This window comes from Vicugna pacos, chromosome 18 (genome assembly GCF_048564905.1).
Source record: "Vicugna pacos chromosome 18, VicPac4, whole genome shotgun sequence".
Taxonomy (NCBI): Eukaryota; Metazoa; Chordata; class Mammalia; order Artiodactyla; family Camelidae; genus Vicugna; species Vicugna pacos.
The window spans coordinates 37093575-37108504 of NC_133004.1; the positions used below are offsets into that span (position 1 = coordinate 37093575).

The 14930-nt window shown below is 45.0% G+C and overlaps 1 long non-coding RNA gene across 3 annotated transcripts in view; it reads right to left on the minus strand.

The window, feature by feature from the left end:
- The window catches only part of LOC140687124 (uncharacterized), a 115695-nt gene that overhangs the window by 28872 nt on the left and 71893 nt on the right, over positions 1-14930 (minus strand). For 2 of the 3 annotated variants that reach the window (XR_012061242.1, XR_012061240.1), the window contains exons 2-3: positions 7073-7179; positions 2912-3035 (exon numbers count right to left, since the gene is read on the minus strand). This is a non-coding gene — a long non-coding RNA (uncharacterized lncRNA). Of the gene's footprint in view, positions 1-2911; positions 3036-7072; positions 7180-12715; positions 13022-14930 lie in introns of those variants that run through there. The other variant, XR_012061241.1, reaches the window with a different exon arrangement.

Sequence of the window (14930 nt, forward strand, 5' to 3'; positions counted from 1 at the left end):
ACACATCACAGCACTGAACTCATCTTCATCTTTTAGCTTTTTCCAGGCCATTCATTCACTAAATAGACAAATACCTGCATTTTTGTAGATAAAAATGAATGCAGAAGGAGCCATTTCCAAAGATAGATGACTGTCCTTTTTCCTTCAGCAAAGTTTAAAAAGGTAAAAATTATCATATTATGGGCCCGGTGGTCATGGAGAGAAAATGAGGCCACTGCTCAACGGGGGAAATTGCTCTCCTTGCTTGGGAATGTTTTAGCATTAAATTAACTCTCCTATCTCCTGCCTGCTAATAGGAAAGCTTTCACCTCTCTGTTTGGCAGGGGATCTACATTTGCATTTAGATGGAGCTGTTGTAAAGATGGCCCTGCACAGGGGCCTCCATCCCTTATTTACAATAGCAGCCGAGTGATAAAATGATTATCACATAAGTGGTTGTTTCACTGGTTTTGATAGAGCTGGAACCAGAATGGGAAAGGCTGTCATCTGAATTAGTCAATGAAAGGAGAGGATAGTTTTTCGACGTGGTGAGAGCTCTGTGGCTTCCTTGACAACCCTGAGGCCTGCGGGCTCCCTCCTGTCTGCAGAGCAAGGCAGCCGGGACACTGGATGCTGGTAAAAAGGCAGCAGGGGCTGCTGCTACAGCTGCTCCCACTGCTTCATGGACAGATTCCACACTACAGTTTACAGATCCCTTCACACCTCATCAGAGGAAGGCAGGGCAAGAACAAGGACTGTTGTCCCCATTTCTCAGATAAGGAAACTGAGGCTGGAAACTAGGGTGCAAGGATTCTCCCTAGAAAATAACAGAATTTGAAATTGATCCTAATCCCAACACAATGCACTGCCTACACCAACAGGCCTCCTGAATCATCCATCCATCCATCCTCCCAACGTCTTGAGGACCTAAATGGAAGGTACATGGAAGTGGGAATCCAGAGAACTAAAAGCCATTCTGATTTCTGCAGCCAACTATGTGACCTTGGGCAGCTCCTCCCACACCCACACCTTTTTTAGCCTCGAGGTTTTTATCTGTAAAAGTTAAGGACTTGAACAAAGGCATCAGTAAGAAAATCTTGCATTTCTTGTCTAAGTGTTCCAACTTGTTCCAACATATAAGCCTGTCCCACGGACTGTCTAAGAAAATGTCCAACTATCAAGGAAATCAGTCTGCTTCCAGTTCTAGCGCAGTGTTTCTCAGACTTAAGCTCCCTTCAGAATCACCTGGAAGACTGGTTACAATACAGTGTGTGGGACCCGGAGATTCTGATTCAGTAGGTCCAGGATGGAGCCCATGAAATTGCATTTCTAACAAGTTCTGGGAGATGCTGATGCTGCTGGTCCAGAGATGACACCTTGAGAATCACTGGTCTAGAAATAAGAAAGTTCACACCATTTCAGGAAGGACTCTGACCCCTTGCTTTATGTGCCATAACTAGGGCTTTGTCCATTCCTACTGTTTTCAAGGACCTATGATGACATCAAATGGCACAAAGCCAACCAATGATTTGTCTCACCATCTATATGCCCTTATCAACTAGGGAAATTGTGACCACGGTAACTGTCCAAATCAACGTATGGGTAATGTGTGAAGAAGTAATCTTGAAATGGGCCAACAGAAAAATTCTTACTTTGTAGAAATTATAAACCCAAGTCAAGCAAGGTCTTTGGAAAGCTGGTCAACTTGTACGCATTGTTTGTATGTCCTATAATCAACAGAAGTATAACTGCCCTTTACTGAGTGACAGATTCAAAGACAGACAGATTTGGACCCAGATCAACCAAATGGATCCAAAGGAGGAGCACCCAAGAAGACTCGGGGTGACCAGATAAGGGGAGCCCTGCCCTCACAGCAGACACTGTGCTGTCCCTCTAGACCCAGGAAATAGCTGTGCTAATTGGTTTCTGTCTCACTGCTTACAAGGGGGATTCCACTCACATATACCAGCCGGGGAGGGAGTTACTGGAAAAACAAGCTCTTCATCTCTGTGGCTGGGCATCGGGAACTCCCAACAGATTAGGACAATGAGATGGCCTCAAAGGCTTCCTACAGGAGTTAAATTTCCTGGAACTGAGTACCCTAGTGTTTCAGGCAACTTAGTGCCCCAAAAAGAATCTCCTATCATATTTTAGATAACAAAGTTATCCTTAATAATAAAAAAATTGTTTTAAAAAATCCAGAAGACCCAGTTTGTATGGGCAGATAGCGTTCTATCCATGAACCCCATGAAAACAAAAGACAGGAGGAATAAGGTGGACAGCAGTGGTATCAGCTCTCTCAGAAGCTAGCTTTTCCCAGTCTGGGGCAGACACTGCTTACATGTGAGCAGTAAAGTAGGCAAAACTTTCTATCATCCATACAAAACAAAACAAAACAAAAAGAGGAGAGCTCAGAATGTCAAAAACAGGTTCTCCCCAATCTATATTCTTTGGTCTCAGAATGGCATGCACCCTTTGCCTGCCCCTCCACCAACAACCATACTCACCCACTCACACACACAATTCTCAAACTGGATCTTGATCTCCCCGCCAAGGGGGAGATGTTTACCCCTTGGGCAAGTACAAAAACTAGGTGAACAAGGGCTGATGAAAGAGGGGAAGGGGAGAGGAATGAACTCATGATGACTGTGTCCTTACAGGCTAAGCATCTGACATATGTTTCTTATAGTCCTTACTCTGGATCTGTTCTGTGTCATCACGTTAGCTAAGGTGAAATTATGTTTCCCAGAATTCCCTTCCCTGCACAGCTCTGGGTTAGCAGGGACCACAGCAGACACTTCACCTGAGATCGGGGAGTGGACCTGAAGCAGCAGCCATATTCCTTATTTGCTTGCAAGGTCAATGCTGGGTACCAGGCAGTGTTTCAGCTCAGGTGCACCATCACTCATCTCTGGATGGTGAAGTCACTCACCAACTAATAAATGGTGGAGCTGGAATCCCAACCTTCAGGGTCTGATCAACCAGGTAGTCCAGCCTCATCTGGGGAGGAGGGTGGAAGGGGAGGGAAGAAGCCTTCTGGATGCACCATCTTTAACCTGAGAAAAGACAGAAGTTTCCTGTTTTGTCTTCTTTTGAATAAAATAGACACAGATATAACATGTAAGAGAACTTTAACTCATCATCTCCTCTAGTTGAGATCTCAGCATTCATTAAAGCATCCTGCCTTGACAGCACTCAGAAAACGGGGTCGGCAGAGATGCCTGAGTAAGTGAATGAGACGCAATGGCTGTGCCAGACACTGGGGGAGGGAGGGTTAAAAGACTGCCACCTGCTACTGTTGCGCCACCTCTGGCCCCCACTGTGGGGTAATGACCCTTAATGAGAAGGCGGAAGGCTGGACAGAGTGTGGAGGGGAAATGTAGATGAAAAGAAATCAGAAGACTTTTTATTTCATGTTTCAAGTGCCAAATTATGCTTGACATCTGAATTTTCCCCAAGGCTCACTTCCATAAAATCATGCCAAATTACCCTAAAAGGGTTGGAGCTTCCCGGAGAGACTTTTGACTGTAATCAAACAGGTTTCCTCCATTGTTCCAGACACTCTGAAAGGAGGAGAAAGGGGTGGATGGGCAGGCAAGGGAGGGCTGACTGAGGAACAATATGGTGGCTGCAATTCTGGTCAGAGATCCACCACCATGAGACTGGGCATTGAAATAGCTCTCAAAGTGCAGACATCCCAGTAAACTGGGAGAGTATGAGGAGGCCAAAACATTCTAAGGCAAAGGGACATGTAACAATACCCATATTTGCTAACATTAATCGAGGTTTACTGCAAGGCAGGTGCTGTGCTGCAACACCTACTCACTTGAAACTCATGACAGCCAGGCACTATGATGATACAGTCTTCAGACATGAAAGCTGAGACTAGAAAAGGTGAGGGTTCCACTCCCAGTGAACTTAAGCATTATTTTTTCCAGCCTGTGATTACTTAGGTCTTCCTGCCTTGGACTCAATGCTGACCCAAATCAATCCTACCTATCCACTGCCCCTTTGAACACCCAACTTTGAACTTCTACCTTGTTGGGACAAGTCTTACACCTGGACTAGTTTATCTATTTTGGGGCCCACCTGTTCTCGGCATCTTCCTCTGCCTTGGGACTCAAAAATCCTCATTTTAATTATATTACCTCTCTCTCTGCAGGACGCACTGAGGCAATCTGCAAATGCCTAGTGACATCACTCAGCTTGGTGCTTTACAGAAGAGTAGGTTTTCAATGAATATTTGATTTGAAACATTAAGAGTTTTAGTTCACAATGATGGATTACGATTATGAGCTGGAGATTTGCACTACTAACATCCCTTGTCTAAGATACGGTGGAAATGTAAGTCAAGGTGTTGTAGGTTGGCTTCTCCCAGGAAGCAGATTCTAGAATGGAAAGGAAGTTTATTAGGAAGCTCTCTTGGGATCAGTACCTATGAAAGGGAAGGAGAGAAAGTGGGCCTGGGCAGAGGGAGAAGCTGAGTTACAGTGCAAGGATCTCAAGGAAGATCTCAGCAAACTTCGTGGGAAGCTCCAAGGCTGGGCTGGCAACTCAGAGCTGTCCAGGCTGAACCTTTAACCCTTGCATCAGCCAGTCTTTGGATGGAGGTTTCCCCAGAAAATGTGTGATCTTGGATAAGGCAGTTTTCTTCAGCTGAGGCACCTTCCAGAGAGAACTGAAAGCTGAGGGCTGTCTCCCAGCAATACTTCTAACAGCAGAAGAATAAATCCTTTATTTCTCCAGGGGGTCCTGAGCAGCACATCCCACTGTCCAGCACAGGGGCAAATAATACCACCCCCTCCTGCAAAGAGCCAACTCGGCCAAGTCAACCTGGTGCTGCATGGAAGTGAATAACAGACATCCAAGCTCTTACCCTCGCATCCAAAACAGTTATTCATCATTGTTACTTTCTTCCTATCCCTTCCCTTCTCCCAGTGTCCCTGATCCACGACTTTGAAAGTCACAGTCTCATCTCCTTTTTAGTTGAATGCTTATATCCAGCCAAACGGTGCAATACCACCTTCCCCTTCTAAGATGAGCAGACAGCAGGTTAGTGGCTAAAGAAGAAAAGGGTATCGGGACATGGGATACTAGGGCATGGCATGATGGAAACCAGGGCAACCGGAGATCAGGCCAGAGAAGCAGGAGCAGGCCTGGTGCACCAGATGGCAACACTGGGAGGAACAGCCAGAATCCAAAGATGGGAGGCTGATGGGTGGCCAAGAGCTGGAAGGGGAGGAACAGAGCAGAGTAGGACATTCATGGGTTGACCTTAAGACAGCAGGTAAGACAGCTGCAGTGGGATCATGGAGCCATCAGTGGAAGACCTGATTCAGTTCTGCCCAAGGGTAGTTACCTTCTGTCTGGGGGCCCATTCAACTTCTTTCTAAACCCATCATTTTAAAAAGTGAAAGCGAACTATGTTTTCTAAATTCTAATTTCCCAAAACTGAAATGTCAAGTCAGGAATCAGTGAGGATCTTAAAGACATCATAGACAGTTGGGCCTGGACAAGAGTCCCGAGAAGAGTTGACGAGGAGGGTGGGAGGCCCTCTCTGGGAAGTCCTGGAGCTCCATCCAGTTCCTCCTTGTGTGGCAGGCTGCTCTGGAACTTGCTTTCCCTCTGTGTTCATCCAGAGATCTCCCAGGCCTCATCAATGGGCCTCTAACTTTGCCAACTCATAATGGAGCACAGGCCTGGGAGGCCAATTCTGGTGAAACACATTCAGATGCTCAGGGGAAGTGTATCTGGGCCTCAAGGAAACATAGCAAGTTTTCCTTTGTGTTTGAGCTCAAATGTTCATATATTAAATGTCTTATGAAGACATAAACATAGCTTAAATTAAAACACTGGAGATGGCTTTGCTCTGGCCTGTCATTAAAAAAAAAAATGGCAGCAATGACGATATGCCATTCAGATCTCCTTTCAAGAAAGAACTTGCCATTCTGCTATAAGGAGTGTGTTCAGATGGCAGCCTTCAACTGCAATCTTCAGGCTAAGGTCAGTCTTTGCAGAGTGTCTCCAGACGATGATTAAGCTTGGATGGGGCACCAGGGCCTGGCCAGTTCTGTCCCAGCATGGGACTCCTTTAAGGGAAATCCCTGTGCTGGAGCTACTCATTCAGCTGGCTAAGACTATGTAGGAGCTGCACCACTGTCTCAAGCTCTGCCCACCCCATCCCCCTTTCTCTCTTCTCCTTTCACAGCATCCAGGCCCACACAATGGTCCGACAGCTTTCCCTGCCCACACCATAAAAGTCTGCAGACCTTACAGGCTCCTCCCATTCCCCTCTCACAGGTGAGGCTCACGGACTTCTAACTACATCTTGGCATTCCCTTCCTGGAGGGCCTGCACTGGTACACTGTCATTCCACAGATCCTCATACTGGGATTCAGACAGCCTAAATACCATGCCTTAGTTTTCAGTCCAAGACGACATAGAACAGACAGAATTTACGCCTTGAGAGATGAACATCACAGTCCAGTGCGTGACAGCTCCATCCCTGTGGGTGAAGGAACTGTCCAAGATGGACCAAGAGGTCCACGGGCTGGGGTCGCTCTCACCTTGGGCTGCCCGTACCAGTTTTCCACCTCCTGATATCTCAGAGGCAAACTGGACAGATGGGACCTGAGGAAAGCCAATTTCCCTCTGTGCCTTAGTCCCTTCCAGTTAGAGCAGCAGGGCTGAAAAGCACAATATGGATGACTATTGCCCAGCTGGAATTTCTTGCTCATTTTCCAGGTTTGTGGGAATTTCAGAATGGTGCATAATTTACAGGCTCACAAACCACCCAGAGCAGAAAACAGAGCATGGCATTTAAATACCTCCCACTGTATCTTCAAGGTTTCCCAACATTTCAGAGTATCCGGTGCTCTTTTTATAATCAAAAAAAAAAAAAATCCAAAGAGGCTTCTCCTCCAAAATGGTAACCATTATACCTTTTATTCATTGTTGGAAGAAATGGGTAACAATTAGTATGACAGGATATTATGAATGAAGCAATTCTTTAAAGTGAAATCTGTATTTTCTTAATCTCAATAGTTATAAAGATTAGAAAATTGGTAATACATAGATGAGCAAGCTGTCTTACCTATTTGGTCGTAAGACAAGGCTTTTCTGAATATAATTTTCACATACATGGTGTTATACCGGATCCTGGCAACAAGGCAGATGATCCCCATTTTATAGAAGGAAAAACTGAGAGAGAGAGAGAAAGCAAATGAGTTGATAAACTTGCTAGAACTTTGGTGATATCCAAAGTGTTCCAAGTTCTTTCCACTCTGCCTGAGGGGCACTAAGTCAGGTGTGTCTGCCTCGTCTCTGGTCTCATATATAGAAGAAAGTGGAATCCCAGCTGGCTGAAACCATATTGCCTGAGTTTTGAACAGAAAATGGGCAATTTTCTAAAGAGAAAGTATTCCCAGGTCTCCCTGTCAGCCTCTCCCACCACTCACGCAGAGGTGTCCACTCACCGCTGGTCTGGCTGCCCTCCCTGTCTGTACCCCTGTACAGCTCAGAACCCTGTCCCTCTGCCCCAGTGTGAACAACCTGAGGACAGCGATGGTGGCCTGCATCTCTTCACATCCTAAGTGTCCAGCACAGAGTAGGAGTTCAATAAATGCTACTTGACTGTGGAATAAATGAGTCTCAGAGGCCAAATAAGTATAGTCTTTCCACGGAATGGGACAAACACACAGAGTAAATCCAAGTCATGAATAAGCGTGCTGAGACTCCTGCACTTTGCTCAGACAGAAACCAGGAAACCAAGGGACAGAGCATGGATCTGTCAGTCAGTGACAGCCCATCAGTTGACCGTAAGATCATGAGAATCTCATGGTTATCAAAAACCCAGTGGGTGTTATTCTGAATATACCAGCAACATCGATTTCTCAAAAAATGATTTGCAGACTCACTACAATCCCGAGCTACGTGCACCAAATGGCAAACAATAAATCACAAAATGAGGGGGAAAATCAGACAAATGGGTGTTTTGGGTACCACAGAGAAAAAATAATTTTATCCAGCCATAGCCATCTGTGGATCGAGACACAACAAACCGTTCTGTGCTTTCATTCTGAGCAGAGAGCACTGATTAATTGCCAGGTTCTCAAACTCTTTAAAGTCTTTTTAAACTCAAAGGTCTGACACTGCAAAGCATACATGTTGTGGGTTTCCATACTATGGAAATTCCAGGCATGTCAGCAATTCCCCACAAAAGGAAGAATTGAAGGGATGTCTTTCCACATTCACATGCTTGCCTGGCATCTACCTTCTTCTGGAAACCTTGGTGGAGGTGATGAGACACTGTGTCTTGTTTTGGAACTCACAGCACAAGGTCCCCAGCCTGGACCCAGGGGAAACATGGCAGTCTGGTTCACTCTCTCCATTGGCCTCTTGTCCACTGGGACCTGAGTGCTGGGTAGGGACAGAGCCAAGGTTCTCTCATGGAAAGCTGTCAGGGGCGAAGGTGCTCTCTTGGGGAAGATCAAAGAGATCTTCCTGGGATTACAATGAAAAGGCTTTATCCAGGGTGGAACTACTTCCCTTTGGCCATAAAGCTTCTGTGTGTACTGTCTAAGGGATACACAAACCCAAGTGACTAACTCTCTAGAAATATGGAAGCTGGTTATTTTGATAACGAAAATAGCTGACATGGTCATAGCAGCACCATTTACAATAGCCAAGACATGGAAACAACCTAAATGTCCATCCACAGATGACTGGATAAAGAAGATGTGGTGTGTATATGCGTATAAATATATATTATATATACACACCTACACAATGGAATATTACTCAGCCATAAAAAGAATGAAATAATGCCATTTTCAGCAACATGGGTGGACCTAGAGATTATCATATTAAGTGAAGTAAGTCAGACAGAGAAAGACAAATATGATATGATATCACTCACATGTGGTATCTTAAAAAAATGATACAAATTCTATTTACAGCAAAACAGACTATTTACCAAAAACAGACTCACAGGCATAGAAAACAAGCCATGGCTACCAAAGGGGAAGGGGTGGGGGGAGATAAATTAGGAATTCGGGATTAACAGACATACATTACTATATATTAAATAGATAAACAACAAGGTCCTACTGTATAGCACAGGGAACTATATTCAGTTTCTTGTAATAACATACAATGGAAAAGAATCTGAAAAGAAAATATGTATATGTGTGTATATGTGTAACTGAATCACTTTGCTGTACACCTGAAACTAACATTGTAAATCAACTACATTTCAACATAAAATTTAAAATTAAAAAAAAAAAAGGTAGCTGACATGGACTGAGCACTTACCAACTGCTGACGTCCTTACATGCTCACACAGCCTGCAGCCAGCCCAGACAACAGAGCCCAGACCAAGAGTACAGCAGCAGGGCCTATTAATGTGTGGGAACAAGGCAAGGAAGCAGCAGCAGGAGGGATGAGCAGCAGCAGCAGGCCACTAGCTTCTCTGCTTCTTTCCAGTCAACTCTCCAGCAACACTCAGAGCCACTCAGACCAACTGGGATCTTTCCAGAGGTGACCTTTGTGCTGCTCACTGTTCACTACCTCAAAAGCCCTGCTCTCCCCACTCTGTCCTCTGTCTGAGAGACCCCATCCCCTGCTGCCTCAATTTATTCTTTCCCTGTGCTTCCAAAGCCCTCAGAGAAGCAAAACATGTTGTTATGGGGGGAGGGTATAGCTCAGATGGTAGAGCGCATCTTAGCATACACAAGGTCCTGGGTTCAATTCCCAGTACCCCCTCCAAAAATAAATAACTAAACCTAACTACCTCTCCCCCCACCAAAGCAAATAAACAAAAAAAGTAGTTACAGTGCAGTGTGCTCTCTGTTGCACAGAGCTCCTTGAAGGTAGGGACCAGGAGCAAGTCATCTTTGGTCCTTGACTTTGCACAAAATAGGTACTCAGTAAACACTAGTAGACAGACTAGACAAACTAATAGTGTAGCACACAGCTTTATTATTATTTTGGATATAAGAGAAAAGTTCTCTGACATTCTTTATGCTCCAAAGCACTACATAATTATAGGCTAATAAAAATTTTAATTAATGAAACAATGCCGTATTAAATAATTCTTTTTTTTTTTTTCCCATGCCTGTCCTCTTCAGGGCGTGTGAAGAAATACAACTCAGCAACTGCTTAACATATCGAGTTGCTCCTTGATATCCTTTTTGTTACTTACCCTTGCTACCACCCTAGTTTCAGGCTATTCGTCCACATAAACTTGGTTGAAAACTTCAGAATTCATTGAAATCAGCTAACAGCCAGTAACCAGCTAATGACCGTTAACAGTTGTTTTTAAAACAACTCATTTTCGAGCCGGTTTTAGCTCAGGCCTTGTTGGGTTTCCAGGTTGTTCGGGAGGCAGTCTGTACACGGTCACGACCTCTATAATTATTCCCAAATGCAATTACGTTTCCAACAGGAAATCCTCCCCTAGAAGTCATTCCTCCACCTAAGCATCTGGGCCACTCAGTTCGTGGAACACTGGAAGAGAAGGCCAAAGCCTCGTTTCTTACTCCAGTGGTGACTCCAAAGTAGAGCACGTGTTCCAAAACGTTACTAGTAATGGGATTAGAGACCAGTTTTTCTTATATTTGTCTGTTTTCCATTTCGCATAAGGAAGACTGCGCTATTTTGATTATAGATTGTAACATAGACACAGTACACATGAGTCTACCATAGATGCTGATAGTTTTGATTATAGACAACTGTACCATAGGTAATACTATTGTGAAATTACAAAATAATTATTTGTAAAATGAAGACAAATTAAGTTTAAAAGCATACTTTCTATCTCAGAAGCAAGATTCAACTATTTTCAAGTGTAAGGCAGAAACACAAATCAGAGTAGGAACACAAGATGAACCCAGGAGGAGCTCTAAATCTAACATGTATGCCTCCAAGACTATGCACGTGTTCTGCACGGAACACACATGCGGCTCTAAGGTTTCCAGCTGCCAATGGTGAAAAGGAATACCTGAGCAATTCCCCAGCTCTGACCTCAGATGGGAACAGACCAGCTAAAGAAGGCCCAACATTTCCTGAGTCTGGGCCCAGATGGAAATTTCTTATATGAAGGCTGATTCTGCTAGTGGGTGAGTTGAGTTTTCCTGATGGCCTGAGCTGACCGGTTAGGACTTGAAGACAACTCACCATGACCCCCTGGATTTGCCAAGCCAGGAACACACATCCCCCAGGACAGCGCTTCCCCAGGCTTGCCCTCTCCATCATCTGTACTCTACTCCATCCTCTTATGGTCCTTCTGCTGACAAGTGGTCCTCCTCTAGTTTCTCTCCTGCCAAGTCCTCCCAGTTCAACCCAACATTTAGCTACTACCCCAGCTTTGCATCTTAGACTTGGCTCCTTGGACTCAGTTGAGTTTTTTCACTTCATGGTGGTGAAAAGCTTCTGCAAACTCTTCAGCCAGTCTTTCAAGTCCCTGTGACTGCTTATGGCCTGGACCTGGCCCCCCTCCCAATTGCCTTCCTGCCCTCCTCACCAGTTACCCTTGGGTGAAATCAAAGAAACAGTTGCTGCCCCCACGTGATCAGAATGCTATCTAGCATGGAAACCCTCAAAGCTGGTGCCTCGATCAGCAGCAGTCCACTTGGCCCACCAAGAGAAAAGGGCAGAAGCCAACAGCAAGTTTGCTGAAGCTTTGATGGTGTTTCCAGAACAGCCAAGCACGGGAGCACGGGGCTTGTGCAGAATATAGACTAGCTCAGGTGTGGTTGCCTCAGGGTGATTCACATGTGGGCTGAGCTGCCCACCAGTTATATCAGTGCCTGATAGTTTGGAAATTCAGAAAGGTCTTTCTCCACGTTGGTTTTGGAAGCATAATCTGGAGACTTGCAACCAGTCTCTCGTTTGAGTGTAATAGTGCCATCAGGGATTAAGCTCTGACTACTTTCCAGACACCATGCGAGACAAACTGCATATGTTCCCTAATGTAATCACACCCACCCCAGGAGGTAAGTACTACTACCATAATCCCCATTTAGTGACTATGACAATGGAGTCCCATGGTAGTTCTGCATCTTAACTCTAAGTCTTCCAGATGGCACAGATGAATCAGGAATTCAGACCAAAATCTGTTTGAATCGGAAACTCATGGATTTACTACTGCCCTTCACAGAGTAGTAGGGCAATGTCTGTTGAACTTAATGAACTGGGAGAAAACCTCAGGTTGTTTCCCCTTAATGAGGAGGAAGAGGTAGATCCCTCCACTGTCTTCCTTACCTTAGCTCTTTATAGTTAGAGCTTGTTATTCCTGATTTGAAAACAATTGTTCCCATGGAAACACCATGGCAGCTTCTCTTAGCAACCGTGGCTGTCTCTCCATCATAACAAAGTTGGTTCAAATACAAAATTGCTTTTTGAGTTTTCAGAGGCAAAACCAAACTGACCAGTTGACCAGAGCTTAACTTTTTATACATCTTAAGAAAATCATGGCAAGGTTTGAAAACCACTAGAAAGTGTTTTTTCTAGTGAAACAGGTGAAAAAGGAAATACCCAGGTTTGTAGTCCAAGATAGTTTTTTAAATCTAAAAACAACAATACGTAGACTCTCAAATATGAGTTTTTCCTCTAGTTGACAAATGGTTCACAAATTGAGAGTATTTAAGGTTTATAGATTGTATTAACTCTATATTGCTGCTGTGACAAATTGTCACCAATTTAGTGGTTTAAAAACAACACAAAGTTAATCCCTTACGTTTGAAAAGTCTGATGTGGAACTTGCCAGGCTAAGATCAAGGTGTTGGCAGGGTGCCTTGCTTTCTAGAAGCTCTAAGAGAGAATCCTTGCCTTTTTAAGCTTCTAGAAGCTGCTTGCTTTGCACCACAGCCTCCTTCCTCCTCCTTCCTTCCTTCCTTCAAAGCCAGTGACATTGAGCCGAGTCCTTAGCTGCCATCTCCCTGATATCTCTTCCAATCCCTTCTTCCCCCTTTAAGGACCCTGTGATTACATCGGGGCCCTAGGATAATCCAGACTAATCTCTCTATTTTAAGGTCATCTGATTAACAAGCTTCATTCTGTCTGTACCTTAATTCCTTTCTGCCATGTAACCTAGTAACACATTCACAGGTTCCAGAGATTAGGATGGGGACATCTTGGGCGAGCTGTTTTCTCTCTGCCGCAGTGGATAGAGCAACCTACAGAGGTTTTCCTCAGGAGTAAGAGAATAGTGGGGAGAAGGGTGGGGTTTCTACTCTGATTTCTCCTCCTTGTTCCCAGAAGTATGGCATCTCCTCACCCTCAGCCACCACAGATCTCTTTGGCCTCTTCCTCTTATAAATTCTGGCTATTGGTTGAAGTACATCCCTAAGAAGAGAGGAAAAAAAAAATGTGGCCCCAAATCTGTCCCCCAATCTTCACCCAAAACAGCAATGGTGAGTGCTGAGGAGCAAAACTAGGCCACTTAAGAATCTTACAAGGAGAAGGGGGCTGATGTTGGGGAGACTACGAGGTTGCTCACTTGGGCAGGACAGGCTGGGGTGGAATAGTCCATACGCAGAGCTGCTGACGTCTGCAGACAACTGTTACGGGAGCTGAAGAAAGGGCTGACTCCATGAAGCACAGCTTCCCTGAAGAACTTGCAGCAGTTGTCCCATAAAGATATTTATGTAGCAGGGCAGAAAACAAATCCCTGTGGTAATCAGTAAGAGCAAACCAAAAGCCATAATTTCCCGGGGAGAAATGGCTTCCAGTGCTGGCTGAAGAATGCACAAGAACGTCATTAAATCCCGTGCCCAGTTCTGTGGTGACACCGGGGAGGGACATGATAGGGGCAAGGACCCTCAGGAGCCTCATGTCCTAGCTGGATAGGGGAGAAATAGACTTCTAAAAAGCTAACTTACAATTGCAAACACCCCAAACAAAGAGCCAAAGAACTGTGAACTGCTTTTTAAAGAGTCAGAGGAGTTTGGAAGAAGTGGCAGTCCCTGTGGCTGGGGGGGAGGGTGGTGGGGGTCTGCAGACAGGGATGAGGAAGCAGTAAGTGGTCGGCGGGGAGTAGGGCTCTGCCACTTAGCAGCTGCATGACTCAGGAAGTGACTTTACCCTTGTGCCTGTTTCCCTGTCTGTGGAAAGGCAGTGACCTTAGAACTCTTGGGCTATACCTACTGAAGCAAGATCCCATGCACAGTGTGGGGAACTTGGTAGGCATGCTCTGTATTGGTTTCTGTTTTTTTTTTGTGGTAAGAACACTTAACATGAGATCTACCCTCTTGACTTGTAAGTGTCTGCCAGCACTGCTATCTACAGGCACAATGTACAGCACATCTCTAGAACTTATGCATCTTGCAAAGCTGAATTGTGTGTACCTTGATCAGGGAGTTGTTGGTCAGTGAGCTGTGCAAAGCTGTGATTGTAAGTACACATAAGGCTTTGTAGAAAGATGGGAAGGAGACTGTGCTGCAAAGGGTTGGCTAGACATGGAGAAAAGAAAGGAAGCGGCCACAAAGGTGAGGCAGTGAGACCCATTCAAAATGGGGAGAGCCCAAGTGGGTGGGCTGACTCTACTCACGTTGGAGAGTGGAGCCTCTCTTCAGCAAATAGGGCAGGATCAAGTTGGAAAGTGGTCCCAAAGGCTGCCTAAGACCCCCTAGGAAGCCCCGATGTGAGTGAGATCAAAAGAGACAGACAACAGGTCATTTGCAGCTTGCAGAGAGGGAGATATTCTACAAAGTACGATTTTCTGGGAAAAGGTCAGAGACCCTGCCTTGGGCACACTTTGAGACCATTTCCTCACTCATAAGGTAAGGATGGCAGTCACCTTCCTCAAAGGGCAAGAGGGAGGATTAATGAAGAAATGTCTTTAAAGTGCTCAGCACAGTGTTTTTTGGGGGTATAGTAAGTACTCAAAGAGTATTAACTATTATTATTCCAAAGGGTGTGTAATTATCTTTTCTAGTGGTTTTCAAAATGCG